The sequence below is a fragment of the Anas platyrhynchos genome, chromosome 12 (assembly GCF_047663525.1).
Source record: "Anas platyrhynchos isolate ZD024472 breed Pekin duck chromosome 12, IASCAAS_PekinDuck_T2T, whole genome shotgun sequence".
NCBI classification, from domain to species: domain Eukaryota; kingdom Metazoa; phylum Chordata; class Aves; order Anseriformes; family Anatidae; genus Anas; species Anas platyrhynchos.
In genome coordinates, this window is record NC_092598.1 from 10,491,018 (window position 1) to 10,505,950 (window position 14,933).

Consider the following 14,933-nt stretch of genomic DNA (forward strand, 5'->3'; position numbering starts at 1 on the left):
TATGGGACTCAAGGAAAAAGTCACAATACAATATTGATCTCTGTTTCTCGCTGTCATTGTAAAGAAAGGCAGAGAGGAGGTGAGAAAGGGGCAGAGGGTTATGTCCCGCAGGGCTCTGCACAGCCGCTGGAAGATGCAGTTGCTCCTTCTCACCAGACCCTCCAGGACATCACTTTGTGATGTTAGCAATGGCTTTTCATGGCTTCATGTGTGCTTTTATGCCACAGGTTACAATTTAATTTCAAGCAGGTGTTTGCTTTTGCAACATTCAAGATGACTAGAACAACACCTAGGGCAGTAACAAACAAAGAAAACAAGGCTTTGTCATGCTTTCACTGATGCAAGGCCCAGGCTATGGGAGGCTCAGTGAGGCATGCTGCCACAAGGAAGTGCTGCAAGTCACCTAAATGATGTTCCATCCCCAAGTTTGTGCCTGTATTCATCATCTGCGTGTGCCTTCCCTGCTCCCCCGCCTCCTAGGTCTCTTCGAAAGCAGCTTTTCATGGCTGGGCAGCCTCCAGTACTCCACCTGCACCAGTCTCTTGGGCAGGGCTGGCAGCTCTCTGTTCAGCTCACTGATTCCTCAAGTCCTCAGCTTTCGCTCTCAGGCTTGCACCTTTCCCTTGCACAACTTTTTTTTCTTCTTTTTTTTTTCCCCTTTGCCTCTGTGGACAGTCCTACCCCTCTTTTCTTGCCACACCTTGTGCTGGCTTTGCCAGACTTCAGTTTGTATGTTTTGAAGTCAGTGGTGTCTGGAAGGGGATGCGGGGCTGACTCTGCCAGCACCATCCATGAGTAGGGGATGAGGAAGAGCAGAACTGATCGACTGGTGCCTCATCACGGAGGGCTCCTCACACTCCCTGCCCACTCTCCCACCTGGCTGTTGGTGGGGCAGAGCCCAGCTCGGTGAGCACGAAGCCTGGCTGGCTGCTGGGAGCTGGGCATGCTGTGCTGCCTGCCCCCAGAGCCTGCTCCTGCCCCTAGGGGTAGCCAGCCCCATCCCCTGCTGCAGGGTCGCCAAGACCTTCGTGTTCCTTGTGCATGGAGAACTGGGCTGGCTAATCAGTTAAGTGATTACTAGAGAAAACGGTGATACTTAGGGTGGAAACAGAGATAAGAGGTTCTTGTTCTTAGGGACAGACAGGAAATGGTGCTTTCCAAAAGAGTTTTTGCTGATGTTCTATCACAGGATTTATCTTCCCTCTCTGAACACTGTCAGTATACAGGGACAAAAAGCAGAGACATGTTGGTACGCTGTTGTATTTAGAACAGCCACAGAAAATTAGGATCCAAATCAAATCCAAGGTACCACGTGATTACATGGCAGGCTTTCGTAGCTGGAGATCTTCTGTGCCACGCTCAGCCCCTGACAGAGCTCTCACAAGCAATGTGAGTGATGAGCTCCTATTTAGGACCTGACAAATTTGTGTGGATCAATGATTATTAAAAAGAAAATGTCATTAAAGAGGACAGTTCAGTGCAGTATCATCCAGGAGTTGTCAATGTGTCTGCTGGGAAAATTAAAATAAAGTCATCTTACAATGCATATTTCAAACATTTAGAATTTAATAATTAACTAACAGACAGAAGCAGCAGTCAATTTCCAGAGTGTGTTTTGGCCTCCATTAAAAACACGGATTCTCTGAGAGGCAGGACATCATAGCTTCTTGAGATTCTTAAACTTTACTGAAATATTTCATGTACAATATTTTTGTAAACTATTTTGTTAAATGAGGGTGACAGTTAACTAAATACCTTACAAATTACTCTGAGCTTAAATTCATTTTGATCGTTAAAAAAAAATGTTTATCTGGAGTTATTTTAAATTCTGAAGACTTCTGTTTCAGTGAGTAAAGTGAAAAACTTGTTTGGTTTTGGGACGCACCTGAAGCAATTCTCCCCCCCCCCACTAGTTTTGGATCAACCACAGAGCAGAACAATGAATTATTCAGGTAGTTCGATTCTCACATGGACGAGCCCTGCAGATGTTCGTCTGTTTCATATTGTTGTATGAAGTCAGCCGTGGCTCTGATGGGGCAGGTAAAGTGGTAGTAAAATTGGTTGCATTGCTAAGAGTAAATATTTGTACAGTTTGATGATGGAAGATCTTTTGGAAAGCTTGATGCATCCTAAATGATGGTAGTCATTGCTGCCACTGCTACTTATTGCTGTTAGTAGTTATTGGAGGGTGTTTTGTTTTCCCCAGTAGACTTAGAACTAGTTATTTTAAACACAATATTATTAATAAAAGCATTTATTTCCTCATAATTTTTCAGAACTAAGACCCTAGATGCAATCTAGCAGAAGCCCGGGATGGAAAGCCAACTCTGTTTCAAACAACACAGAGTTAAGTAAAATGAGAGGGCTGATAGAGTGATGGAGAAGTACAGGGGAGAGCTGGAGAGCACTGGTTAGCATGATAGATTGTTCTGTCCTACAGGGGACATCATTACTGTCAGGTTCCACGCAGCCATCAGAGTGAAAGGGAGATGTGCAGAAATCTAATCTGGGCACATGCACAAAGGGACCCGTGCTACAGTTTAGAAGGTTTTTTCTATCTTCCTGTACTTTGATTTTCTTAGAAATCTTACTGTGGCCTAACTTCACAAATTTCCATTCAGACTTCTCCCTTCCTCACCCTTCCTGTTTTTGTGAGGGAGCTGTAACTCTTTCCCCATACAAAGCTCTCATTCCCAGCTGTGGTCTCCTTTCCCGCAATGTGATACAACCTTTTCCTGAGGCTTTTTGCTTTGTATGTTTCTCCTTGCTAGATTTGTTGTGAACTTTTGGAGGAGATAAAAAAAAGGCAGTAAGGTGAAGAGAGACAGTCCTGCTTTGTGAGCCACAGAGGCTGCTGAGTGGTGGCGTTTGCTGGGCACTGCATGGGGCAGGTGGACCCAGCCCCGAGCTGGGTGGGCTCAGCTCGAGGGGTCACAGGCAGATCTGGCAATGCCACCAGACCAGAGGGTAGATCTAGGGCAGATCAAAAACCGCAAGATGGAGCATTTCTCCTTTCCCAAAACTACATTTCTTTCCCAAGAATTTTGTATTTCATGACAAGTTTTAAAAGCAAGGATTTTAATCTTAACTAAAATTAGAATTTTCCATATTTACAGGTCAGAAACTCTTATTTCAGCAATAAAACTGAGGGAGCCATGCTAAATAGAGAAACTGAATGGTTTGGGCTGGGTACCTAACTTTACTTTCCAGCGCAGCAGAGAAGGAGACCCTTACAGTGGGCCCAGGCCCGGTCCTGAGGAGAGCTCTTCCTCCCAGGTGAGCAGCTTACCTATGCAGAAGGCTGCTCCCAACTCGTGCAAGGTTTTTGCTTCAAACAGAAATTGACCCTAGGAGTTTTTGCTGTCAGATATGTTCTTTAGCCTTGCTTCTTTCTGTTTATATCTTGGCAGCGGAATCGAGAGTTATTCAGTATATTATCATTTGCCAAATTAAATTTGGAGAGAAGAGAGAGATTTCATAAAATAAACCAATATAAACAAAAACAGTGCCTCTGGGTAAGATAATATAGATAACTGGGGGAACTGCATGTAAATCCATATAAGTAATGGCTGTGCAAAGCCATGATGCTGTGTATTTCTAGTTACCAACCTTCAAAAGAAGAAGATGAAAACAAAGGAGGGCAATGATACATGGATTAGAGAGTATAGCATGTGAAGAGGCTGAGAAAGCTAAATTCAGAGTCTAGTGAAAGAGAAGGCTCAAGGGGAACATGATCACGGTCTATAAATACCTTCAAGGTAACAATAGGAACGAAGGGAGGGAATTATTCACAGTCTGAGAAAATTGTAGGCCAGGGAGCAATGGCCTGAAGCTAAGAAAGAAAAAGTTTAGGTGAGATATTAGGGGGAAAAAGAAGCCCTGACAAAAGAAAGCGACAGGGCAGTTTAATAGCTGGACAGGGAGAGTGTCCAGCATAGCATAGCTGCCAGCTTTGTGCAACAGCTAGATGGCATATCACTGGGAGGAAAAACAATAAGAGGTGGAGGCTGTAATCACATGCAAAGAGCCAGATGAGGTGGCAGGACTGCCTCGTGGTTGTGCGGTCTCTGCTCCACTAATGCCACGTAGCACTAGGTGGAATTACAAGGCAGAGCCGCCTCTGAGCTAGAGCAGCTTCTTCCTCTGCTGTGTTCACCTATGTGTGTTGTTATCTGTCCTGGGCACGTGAATGTCCCCACATCCAGGTGTGGATGAACCCCAGATTGTGCCCCTTTCCTGAAGTCTGCTTTCTGTCTCTCCAGCAGTGATGTCAGGAGAACAGCAGGCAGACGGAGCAGCTGTTAGTAAGGCAGGGCCAGCCACGAGGCTGCCGACATGAAGGGCTATCAGGGGTCTCCAAGTCATGTAGGAATGAGTAGCTAGGGGTTTGCTTTCCGAAGAGAAGCTAGATGCTTGTTTTCTGGAGGGAAGCAGCAGACAGGGCCCTGTGGACTGTGGCTGTGGGTCCCCACCATGCCAGTGCTCCTCGCTACTTGTCTTTGCCCTAGAAATGGGAGGGGACTGGGTCGGCCAGGTGTGAGACAGGCTGATGTTACTTCTGTAGCACACAGAGAAAGGTGTTTCTCATGCGTGCTGCACCTTTAATGCTGGTGCAAAAGCAGCAGTGTAGCAGCAACACTGGATCCGAAACAGTGTTGTACAGTTTTAAGAGTTTAATTTTAGACTTGTTCCTAGTGAAACCAAAAAGCCTGGTGAGTCTATACTGATCTTCAGCAGAGGATCACCACTTTTAAGACCCATCCAGGCAGCTGATGAATGTTTTGCCAGTGGTATCTTGGTGACAAGCATCTTGCAGAGGGAGCTTCGTGGTCTCATTGGTTTCTTGTTTACAAAGAACTACTTATGTAATGATATAGTTATGTGATGAATGTAATGATTCTCTGACATCTTCACAACAGATCTTTTTGGAAAGGTCTCTTCTACTATGTAAAGTCAGGGGTAGGACCGGAATACAGAGGAGATCCCTTCATGGTAATGCCAATCGCTAAAAATATCAGATACAGTATTTTGAAGACCAGGAACAATGACAAGTTTTGCTTTTCTTTTGGTTTTAAAGCTAATTCTGTATTGCTTGTTGCGTTGAAACTTCACTGATAATTACCGGTGAAGTAACAAATCTAAAAGACTTGTAAAATAATCTTAGAAGTCCCCCTTTTTCTTTTTCAAAGTGTTCTCTGTCCTAAGGAATCTAGATAGGAAAGTACAAGCATTTCCAGAAGGTATGCCCTTGAAAAATCTGGAACGAATAAAGGCACAAAAAAGCAGTCTGTGTCTGTTAGACTTTCCCCAAAGTTGCTTTCATTCAATAACTTGGCTATAACAATCTGCAGTTCCGTACGTAAGCTCAAACAATCGTATTTCTAAATAGCTGTGTAACTGAAGGGAAGTGCAGTCATTTTAAAGACATATCTCTCTTACAGTCTATAATGAATGTAATCTTCAAGGGGCAATAACTTCTCTCAATTACACCATTTTTCTGTTAAAAATGTCATGTTACAATCTTAGGTTATCAGCTCCTCTGGCCATGTACACGCGTTTGTCAGTAAAGCATCCTAGACACCCACGGCATACTATAAATAAGAGTGCTAATGTTAAAACTTAATAAATAAATAAAAAAAATAAAATTCTCATGTTAATCTGTCAAGTTATTTTCTCCATGTAAATACAAAGGGCACAACAGCTGTTCGGAGATCTCCAATTATAGCCATTTTCTGGCTATCTCCACAGTAAACGCCTTTGGCTAATATAATTTAAACCTCTTCTGCAAACGCATTTTCATGCTTTGAAGTTAGCTAATAACTTCTGCCACTTAACAGCACCGCTCGGCGATGTGCTCGCAGTGGCAGAAGGAGGACGCGAGCCCTGGTGCTGCTACCTGCTGCCCGCCTGCCTGCGCGCTGCAGCACGGCTCCCAGCTGGGCACAGCTGCCAGCAGCTGCGTGGTGCCGTGGGCAGGATGAGGCAGCGGGGCTCAGAGCTGCATTTTCACAGCGAGTGCAGGAGGCCGGGTGAACTTCAGTGATCTGCCCAGAGTTAGGTGCCAAGGTCACAGCCCGCATCAGGAAGGAGAAGCAGAAATTACAGAGCGCTGGGCTGCAGCCAAGCCCCTGGGAAGCTTGCATTTAGCATAGCATTCTCTGAGCAGCAGGGTGAAGCCTGAGCTCCCTTTCAGAAAGAATCTGAATGGGGTTTGTTATAGGATTGCCAGCCGACTTTCCGCGATGACTCTGAGGTGGATTGTGATTGCGTGGGGGAGGGGGAGCCCAAAATGATGATGAGGAGGATGATACAGCCCTATCAGATATTTATGAAAACCAGATGGATTTCTGTGCTAGCAATGTGCTGATGTTATAAAAGACTTCAGATAAACTCTTGACATTAACCAAACTTCTCCCCATGTAATTCAGAGGCTGAATGAGCTGCTTCTGGTATCCTGAATTAAAAAAGCTGTGCTGAAGGTTACTGGTGACGTAGTTAGAGCAACACAGTGCCATTAAGTGCAGTGATGTCTTGGCTGTAGATGGAACTTCCAGACTGCTGTCAGTGCTGGAGACCCACGTATAAGGTGCAGGGTTAGAGGAACTTCACCAGCTGCAAGCTCTTAGGGCAGTGGCTCCTGTTACGCTATGGGGACACACGGTACCTAACGCTGTGGGGCCTGGCCGGGTCCTCCATGGGTCGCAGCTTAAACAGAATAACACAGCCTGTGTACGCCAAAACACTAAGAAATAAATTTTAAGAGGAAAGGTGAATTAATTATTTTAAAAATGGGAAAATTACTTTAGATTTAAGATGTTGGAAAAAAAAATTAAATCCCTGTAAATGTTCTGTATGATAAATGTAAAGTCTCTGTGTCTAGCTGTCATGCCACTTAACTCCAAGACCTGTGTTTCAAGATGTGAAATGATGTTATTGTCAGTCTCTGCAGGCAAAGGGGCAGCAGGAAAGCATTTTCCCCCTCATCTGTGAGGGAAAAGCACCAGCATTAAGTGCTAGAGGAGGTGCCCTGGCACTGTGCTGGGTGATGACAAGCAGTGGAGATGTGAGAGCTTGGGCAGGGTTGAGTAAAGGCAGGAGAGAGCAATCCCTGAGCGGGCAGCAGCTTCCTCAGTTTGATCTTCCCTCTGTAGCTCACAAGTTAGTGAGAACCATCCTGCTAGGGAGCAACAACTGGTTCTTTCAAGGGCTGTCCCAGGACTCCGTGAACAGGGGACACAGCAAGAAAGGCTGGCCGTGTGCTGTGGCTGATCTAAGTAGCTGTTGTGAAGAAAAGCCAAAGAAGTAACAAACTGGCTGTTGTAGAAAGAAAGTGGTGTTGCTTTTTTTTTAAAAAAAAAAAAAAAAAAAAAGAAAAGTGTGATGAAGTATACCCTTGGGGAAAGCTGGAATAAAGAATAGAAGTCTTTGTAAAACACTGTAGAGATGGGAGGGAACAAACTCTCCCTACAACTGGCAGATGTTGAAGTGTGTGTTGGATGGAGTAAGCCCTGCAGTGGGAGACACATGAATGAAATAGCACTTGGTCATGCTCTGTCACCCCCATCCCAACACCGTGATAACCTCCAAACGAGCAGGTTTCAGTCACTGCAGATTAGGACAGGACTATCACTTCTCTTACAGGAGAAACCAAGCAAATACATTTCTGCCATGAGAAACAAGGGCTGCCTTCTGTGAGCACTCGTTTCTCTAAGCCTTTGGCATCTGCTAAAATGAAGAAAATAACTACTATTCTGAGCTACACCACAAAGAGGAGATTCATGGCATCTTCCCCGGTATGTGCCTGCAGATTCATATCTTTTATTGACCATGATGATACTTCTACACTTTCTTCCTTTATCTCACAGCTCTTTTCACAAATGAATTTTGTAATTCCTTAAAAAATGAGATGTCCAGAATTTGGAAACTGAAGGTCTGTAGGATTTTTTTTTGGCTTTGTTTTTTGCCAAATGAAAGAGCAATGTTTTTATTCCTTCTTATGTACTAGTCCAACTTCCAATGCAGCTTTCAAATTTCTGAAATTATTTTACTGATTCAGCTCATACTGATTTATATGCTTTAAGCAGATCAAGCAGGTCATGCAAAAAAACTTAATGTCTATTAAATAATTATCTATGTAACATCTTCCATTAAAGAACTTTAAAAGCAACAAAAATTAATTGATCTTCGAGTTAAGTAGTGTACCCATTTCAGGATATAAAATCGAAGGCATATTAAATCAAATATTCAAATCTGGCTGCCCTAAAGTTAGTCATCCATATATGTGCATTACTAGCTGACTGCTGCTTTGGTTCTCCAAACTCAGAAGGGACAAGTTTTGCGTCTGGGAGTCTCACTGAGCAGAAAGATACTTCTCAAACTATTTCTGTGAGGGTTTTAATAGAATTAAAAGGGATCCTAATTTAAATACCAGCTTCTCTTGCACCTTTGGCTCAAATTAGCTATTATTTATAAACAAAGCAATTCTTACTTATCTCCCAGATATACCTGGATGTCAGATCGCAAGGCGTCCGAGTTCAAATGCCACTCTGACCGTTTATGTAACTGATCCTGCAGCATTTCCCAATGCAAATAGTTACTGCTAGCTCAATGAGTGTCATTTACTTAAATTAACTGACTTTCAGGAGGTCGCTTCTTGCACAGATGGGGGATGTAAGATCAGCCCCTAGGAGATTTCATCATGGCCTTGCTGCCCATCGGCAGCACCGAGCGCAGCAGCCGACCCCTCTGGCCACCCTGTGTCTTAAGCCCAGGCGCAGCCTCCAGCCCCTTCTCCAGGGCAAGGACGTGCAGCTACCGGGGAGCGAGGCTCCGTTGTGATTAAGAGTGAAAGACCATTTATGCATGCTGTGATATACATTTCAAATTAAGTATTTTAAGGGAGGTGCGATAATTGTCAGGTCTGCATATTTAATGGACCTTGAGCTATAAACATGCTCAGAAAAGTGCCTAGTTAATATCACTTTGACAGTGAATTGGCACAGTGCTGAGCTCCGATGCATCAAATTAGCATCGATCCGCAAAATGTTACTGAACGGCTTCTTAAATCTGCCAAGTTTTTAAAAATCAATCCCAAAGAAGAGGGCTTCTCCCCAACCCCTGCCTTTTTTAAAGTCCTTTCTAATTCCCTACCAGCAGTCCAAGGGCATTCCTTTAGAAATGCCTTAGAAATGTTAATTCTTTTCAAACTTTGTCTTCCCATCCTCGTTCAATAGCGATCGATTCCTCTTAGGTTGTTTCTTCTGTTTTAAATCCTCTCCCTGGGTCAGGAGGAGCGGGGCTGTGACCGAGCGGTGCCCATCTGAGGTGCAGGCGGGCTCCGTGCAGCCAGCACGCATTCACTACTCTGGGATGCAGGTGCTCCGCTGCCTCCAGTGGATGGATAACAACTTCCACATGGGATCTGAAGGAACTGGCACTGCCCCATTACATTCCTCCATGGCTTTGGTCCTGGCAACTTCAACAGCTTCTCCTCTCCCTGTGTGATATTAATACAGCTGGGCTCAGCAGACCTGGCTACGCTGGAACGCCCTCAACAAACACAGGAAAGCTGGCACACTCTTCTCTCTCAAGCGTCGGTGACTCCACTGCAGTTCCAGCTTTGCCTGCCAGGGACGGGGTTTGTTAACCTCCTGGCAGCCTGCAAAGCCACCCTGCTCCGGGCTGTCCGGCTGGACAGGCGGAGGGATGGCTGGGAAGGGGAAGAGTTTGACGGAGGCTTATGCAGCTGGAGGAAGCATCCTCCTGGGCAGCCTCATCCTGGTTGGTATTAGCTCACTTTGCTTGCATTTTGCTCTATGGATTTTCAATAACTATGATAGAAGAGCCTACATTGAAAGAAAAGAATTAAGATACAATGGTGACATTTTTCTCCATAATTTTTTATCTTCGTTTAAGCAGGGATACAAATGGTAGGGTAAGGTTTCAGTACTTAATAACAAAGCTTTCCTTGAAAATGCCCTGTAAGAGCTATTGAAATGTTTTGCCAGCAAAAGTCACATCGCAGCACCTGCGAGGCTTGTGACATTCATCTTTATTCCCTGAAATAAGGGGAACTGGGTGGATTTCAGAAGAAAACCCCAGAACAGGCTGTAGCCTGCGATGAGGGATACGTGCTGTGGCATGGTCACCACGGGATGGCACAGGCCAGCACCAAATGGCTCCAAAAGTGGCACTGCCAGACCTGGAAGGTTGTCTCCAGATGGCAGCCAGTGTGCTGCAGCAGTGTCCCTGCTCATTCCAACCTCTCAGCCACCCTCCTGCCACGTTGCTCACCCTTGGGGTCATGCCATGAAGACCAGGCCCTGCCGTCCCATGGCTTGCTCTCGTCATGGCACATGCCCTGCAGCTGGAGCCACGGTGGTGGCACTGGGACTGCAGACTGTGCCTGCAAAACCTCTCCCAGCACAGTGACTGCTGCAGTTGTGCCCTAGTCCAGAAACTCCCAGAGATGTCTGGGGAACTCGTTCGGGGTTGTCCTCACCGCATCCCACTCACAACCAGGAGCAGACAGAGGCTGAAGGTGTCGCTCCTGTGGCTCAGCTGAGGTCGGGGAGGAGTTGGCTGCTGTGAGATGACTAAGGCTCACATGCTCCTTACTTCTATCTGTTAGAGCTCTTAATCACTTTGTGCTGTTTCATCCTATAACGTGAATTCACTTCAAGCTGTGAAATTCACCATTTTTGCCATGACTAATTCGTGAAATCTGCCACCTTCCTTCATGGTTTGCTTTGTACCCTAGTTAGGCATCGTCTGCCTGATTAGGGAAATCTGTGGTTTGTTTCTTGCAATCGTGCCAATATGGTTTTATTCCCCTCCTTTCGCCTCCTTGCTCTTAGCTGTGATTTCACTGTCATTTTTGTCCTTCCATGCCCCAGGAAGCAGCAGCGTGGAAGCCATCTTTGCTGGGATCTGCACACAGCAAGTCCTGGCTTTCCTCTTCTACGTAAAGCGTGGGCTGGGCTCAATCTTGCATCAGTTGGAACAAACCCGAAGCTCTACCCCTGGCTTTGGTTAAAGCCACTTACGTCTATTATGTTTACAATCTTAGGACATCTCTCCCTGCGTGGTTACTGCAATATTTTGGAAATCATCTCCCACCTGCCTTGCTAGTGCCTTGTTTCATGATACATTCATCTGTTACTCTTTATATTGAACATTGCTGGCATTACTAAATGCTATAAATACACCCAGCATACTATAAAAATACACAAGCACCTGACTGGTCTTGCCTACAAGAAATACTATTAATCTTTCATTTTTCACATGCTCTGGGCAAAATCCAGGGGGTGCTCGAGGAACACCTCATAACAGAATTGGGTCCTAAATTCTCATTTTCTCATTGATTGCTTAATGTCTAAAAATATTTTCCCATACTCTTAATGTCTTAATTGTTCTTTGACAAAGTGGACAGTCCATCTGTCCTTTAACCTGCAATTTACACCCTCTTAACATACCCAGTGAAATATTATTTTAGTATTTCTGTCACTGAAATACAGTGATAAATTGTCGTAGTTTAAGATCAGCAGGAACAGTATAATGGATGTGCAGGAGAGCTTATTGACTTGCTCTTGCCAAAATGGAGTCCTGCCATGAAGTTCAGAGGGATCACAAGCTGCCCAGGGTACTACTCATGCTTTGAATAGTCCTTTTTAATGGTAAAGCATATAGGTTGTGGTACATGGAATTTGAGGAGGTAATGATAGGAGAGCAGAACACCTTCCCTCCTAGCTCAGCTCATTTTCACCATAGCTTTCCTTTCCATCTCTCCTTTCCCATAGCCTGCTTTTTTTTGCCACCAGTTTCACACACTGAGTTAATCATCTCCCTATCTGAAATGCAATCATGTAAATAAGATCAGCAGCACCATTTCTATTAACAGATAGATAAATGGAAAAATCTCTGGAAGTCCCTGGTTGTAATTAACCCTTCATCAGGAACCCAGAGGAGGATGTTCAGGAACATCCCATATGCGTGTTCAATACTTTCATCCAGCTATCTGAAAACCTGGGGGCCTGCTCCTGCTCCTGTGGTTTGTAACATCTCTTTGACTGACTCTGACAGCAGGATTGATGTCTGGTGCTCAGCACCCCGTGCTCTTTTCTGCATCCGCTGCATTCAGCATGGGACTTTCGCAACCCCACTAGCCCAAGCTATTCTCTTACCCCATTGTGGACTAATCAGATGGCAATAAAAGCTTTTACTGTGCCATCCTGTTTGTGATCAGCAGAAACATAAAAAGCATGTTAGCAAATTGATTTTTGGCATTAATTGTGAGCAAAGAGCATTATACTGAGTACAGATACTTTTTTTTTTTTCCAGCCGAAAAATTCTATTTTAGTGTTTTGAAGTGATTCTGGAAGATGCTGAGATAAGCCCAACGGACACACTTCGCAAATACCACAAGGCAAAGAGTAGTTACTGAATCTCTTCAGTCTTATTAGCTTACATAAACATGAAAATTTGAATAATGTTTAAAAAGCTAAATTCTCCAGATAATCCGTAATCAGTAAATGTTCATTACCGAGATGCAGCCAATGTGCATGAGATTTCCCAGGTGACGTTTTGGGAAGTTACCAGATGTAAAAGGCGCAGCAAAGCCCTGCTCTGCTGGGCCAGACAGAAACTTCTGCGGGTTCCCACGGTGGCCGGGCAGCAGCTGGGACCTCCCCAGCCCTGCTCAACCACCTATAGAGAAAAACGGAATTCACCATCTCGTTATACAGCTCTGGTGATTGATAAATAAATCATTCCCATGCGATGATTGATGTCTCCATATAAATAATTAAGTCCTGACCTCACGTGATGACACTTGGAACTAATGCTCAGAAAATATCCTTGGCACCAGATAAATAAAGGTAGGGTGAGATTCAGGGGGGAGGGGGAAGCCAGATCTTTGTTTACATTCGTTTTGTTCTGTTTGATTCCATCAGCTAATTGATGATGATGATTGTTAATCTCCGTTGCTGTCTGCACTATGGATTTCATTCCTATCAGTGATTGCTGTTGAAACTTTGCTCCACTGGAACCAGCCTGTGATTAGATTTCCAGCAGCCACAGTTTCAGAGAGCTCCTCCAAATTGTTGGGTAGCCTGGCCCGGGCACTTTGCACCTATTTTTGTTTGTGATTTACTTTGCTCGGTAGCAGAGCTCTGGCAGCCCGGGTGTTGCTGCCACTCTGCTGAACCAGGCTAGGTAGCAGGTGTCAGTGAAAGTTTAATTTGGAAGCTCATGAATTCAAAAGAAGAGCTTAGCGGTTATCCCACACAGAGAGCTTCTGTGGCCTGCTCCTGGAAAAGAGAAAATCCCGGGGACATGAAAGGAATTGATGAGACGCCAGACATCTGACAAAATGAAATCTCAGGATAAACTAGGGATAGCTCTCTCATCAGATGGTGAGCATCATTAATAAACAAAACGGATTAGCGACTGTATTTCTGATTTTCACTTAGGAGACTGTGCAGGTTTACCGTTCAGCCCCTCTGGTTCCGTACATACAGCCTATTCTCCAAAGAGCTGCAACTTTTAAATCTCGCAGTAAGCCACAAGCATCTCGGGGTAAGCGTCTAACGTAAAAAAAGCATCTCCGTGTTTGGGAGGCACGGTAATCTGCACACGAGACAAGTAAGCTCCAGACAGAAAGCGACACTGGCACACGACCGAACGGGGCTTTCCTAACCCTCCAAAACCTTACAAGAAAACCCGACCGACCCGGTGCTGCTTTGTCCCCGCCGTGCCCGCCCTGCCCGGCCCCGCCGCTCGCTCCCTGCCCGCGGCTCCGAGCTCCACCGGCGGCTCCGAGCCCAGGGCGGGCAGGGGAGCGCCCGCAGCCCCCCTCCCCGAGCCCACCTGCAGACCTGGCGAGGCGCAGCGGTCCCCCCGCTGCTGGCACACGAGCCGAAGTCCGGGCGAGCAGCGCTCCCGACCCGGCGAGACGCCGGCGCCTACAAACTCTACTTTGCCTCGCAGCCCCTCGGTGCCGGCGCGCAGCCCGGGGGCGGGCGGCTCCGTGCAGCGCCCCCCCTCCGCCACCTGCCCGGCGCCGCCCCGCAGCCTCCGGGGGCTGAGGGGATCCGGGGGTGTGTGTGGGATCCCGGCACGGCCCCACGGCAAGTTTGGGCACTTTCCCCGAGTGCCCCGGGGGGGCCGCCCCGCGCACCACTGACCTGCTCCGCGCAGCCTCGGCGCTGCTCTGCGCGGCTCGGCGGGGCGGGAGGAGGGCGCGGTGCGGTGCGGGACGGCCCCCCCGGGGCTCCGGCAGCCGCCGCCCCCGCCCCGCCTCCGCCGCCCCCGGCCCCGGCCCCGGCTCCGCTGCGCACCTGCGGCCGCCCCTCGGCTCCTCGGCCCCGGCTGCGGGCGGAGCCGTGCCGCCGCCGCCGCTCCGCAAGTTTGCGGCGTTCCGGGGCTGCCCTGCCTCCCCCGGCACCGCGCGGCCGCCGCAGGGAGGAGGAGGAGACGGCGGCGAGCAGGGCGCGGGCGGCTCCCGGTGGAAAGTTGCCGGCCGGGTGCTGGTCCCGAGCTGGGAGCCGGGGACCCCCCTCCCCGGGCTGCGTTGGGGTCGGGAGGCTCTCCTCTGCCGCGCTGGAGGCGCGGGCTGCCTGCCAGCCATCTCCTCCGCCGGGCTGCCGGTGGCAGCGCGGCTGCAAATGCGCCTGGTTGTGGGAGCCGCCGGGAAGGTGGGCAGCCCCCCGGCACAGCCCCCGGGGAGCGGCGGAGGCCGGGGCAGAGCTGCCGGCCGGTGCCCGCCAACAAAGGAGCCGAGCGGATGCGCGGTGGCGGGGGCCAAGGTGCCTTGGCTGGGAGCGGGGATGTGAACTGGGTAGGGACTGCGCCGAAGGTGCCTCTTGCACTCTCTGCTGGCTATTTTCCATCTTAAAACGCCGAGAGGCTTTCTCCTGCACGAGTGTGCAGCGGCA

The 14,933-nt window shown here is 47.5% G+C and overlaps 1 protein-coding gene across 4 annotated transcripts in view; it reads right to left on the reverse strand.

Annotated features, from left to right (window-relative positions):
• Nucleotides 1-14,649, reverse strand: part of CHST8 (carbohydrate sulfotransferase 8) — a 176,452-nt gene extending 161,803 nt beyond the window's left edge. Inside the window, exon 1 of one of the 4 annotated variants that reach the window (XM_072043964.1) lies at nt 14,337-14,649. The gene's annotated coding sequence lies outside the window, so the exon portion shown is untranslated. The other 3 variants (XM_072043962.1, XM_072043963.1, XM_005019974.6) reach the window with 3 other exon arrangements.
• Nucleotides 14,650-14,933: the final 284 nt, after the last annotated feature.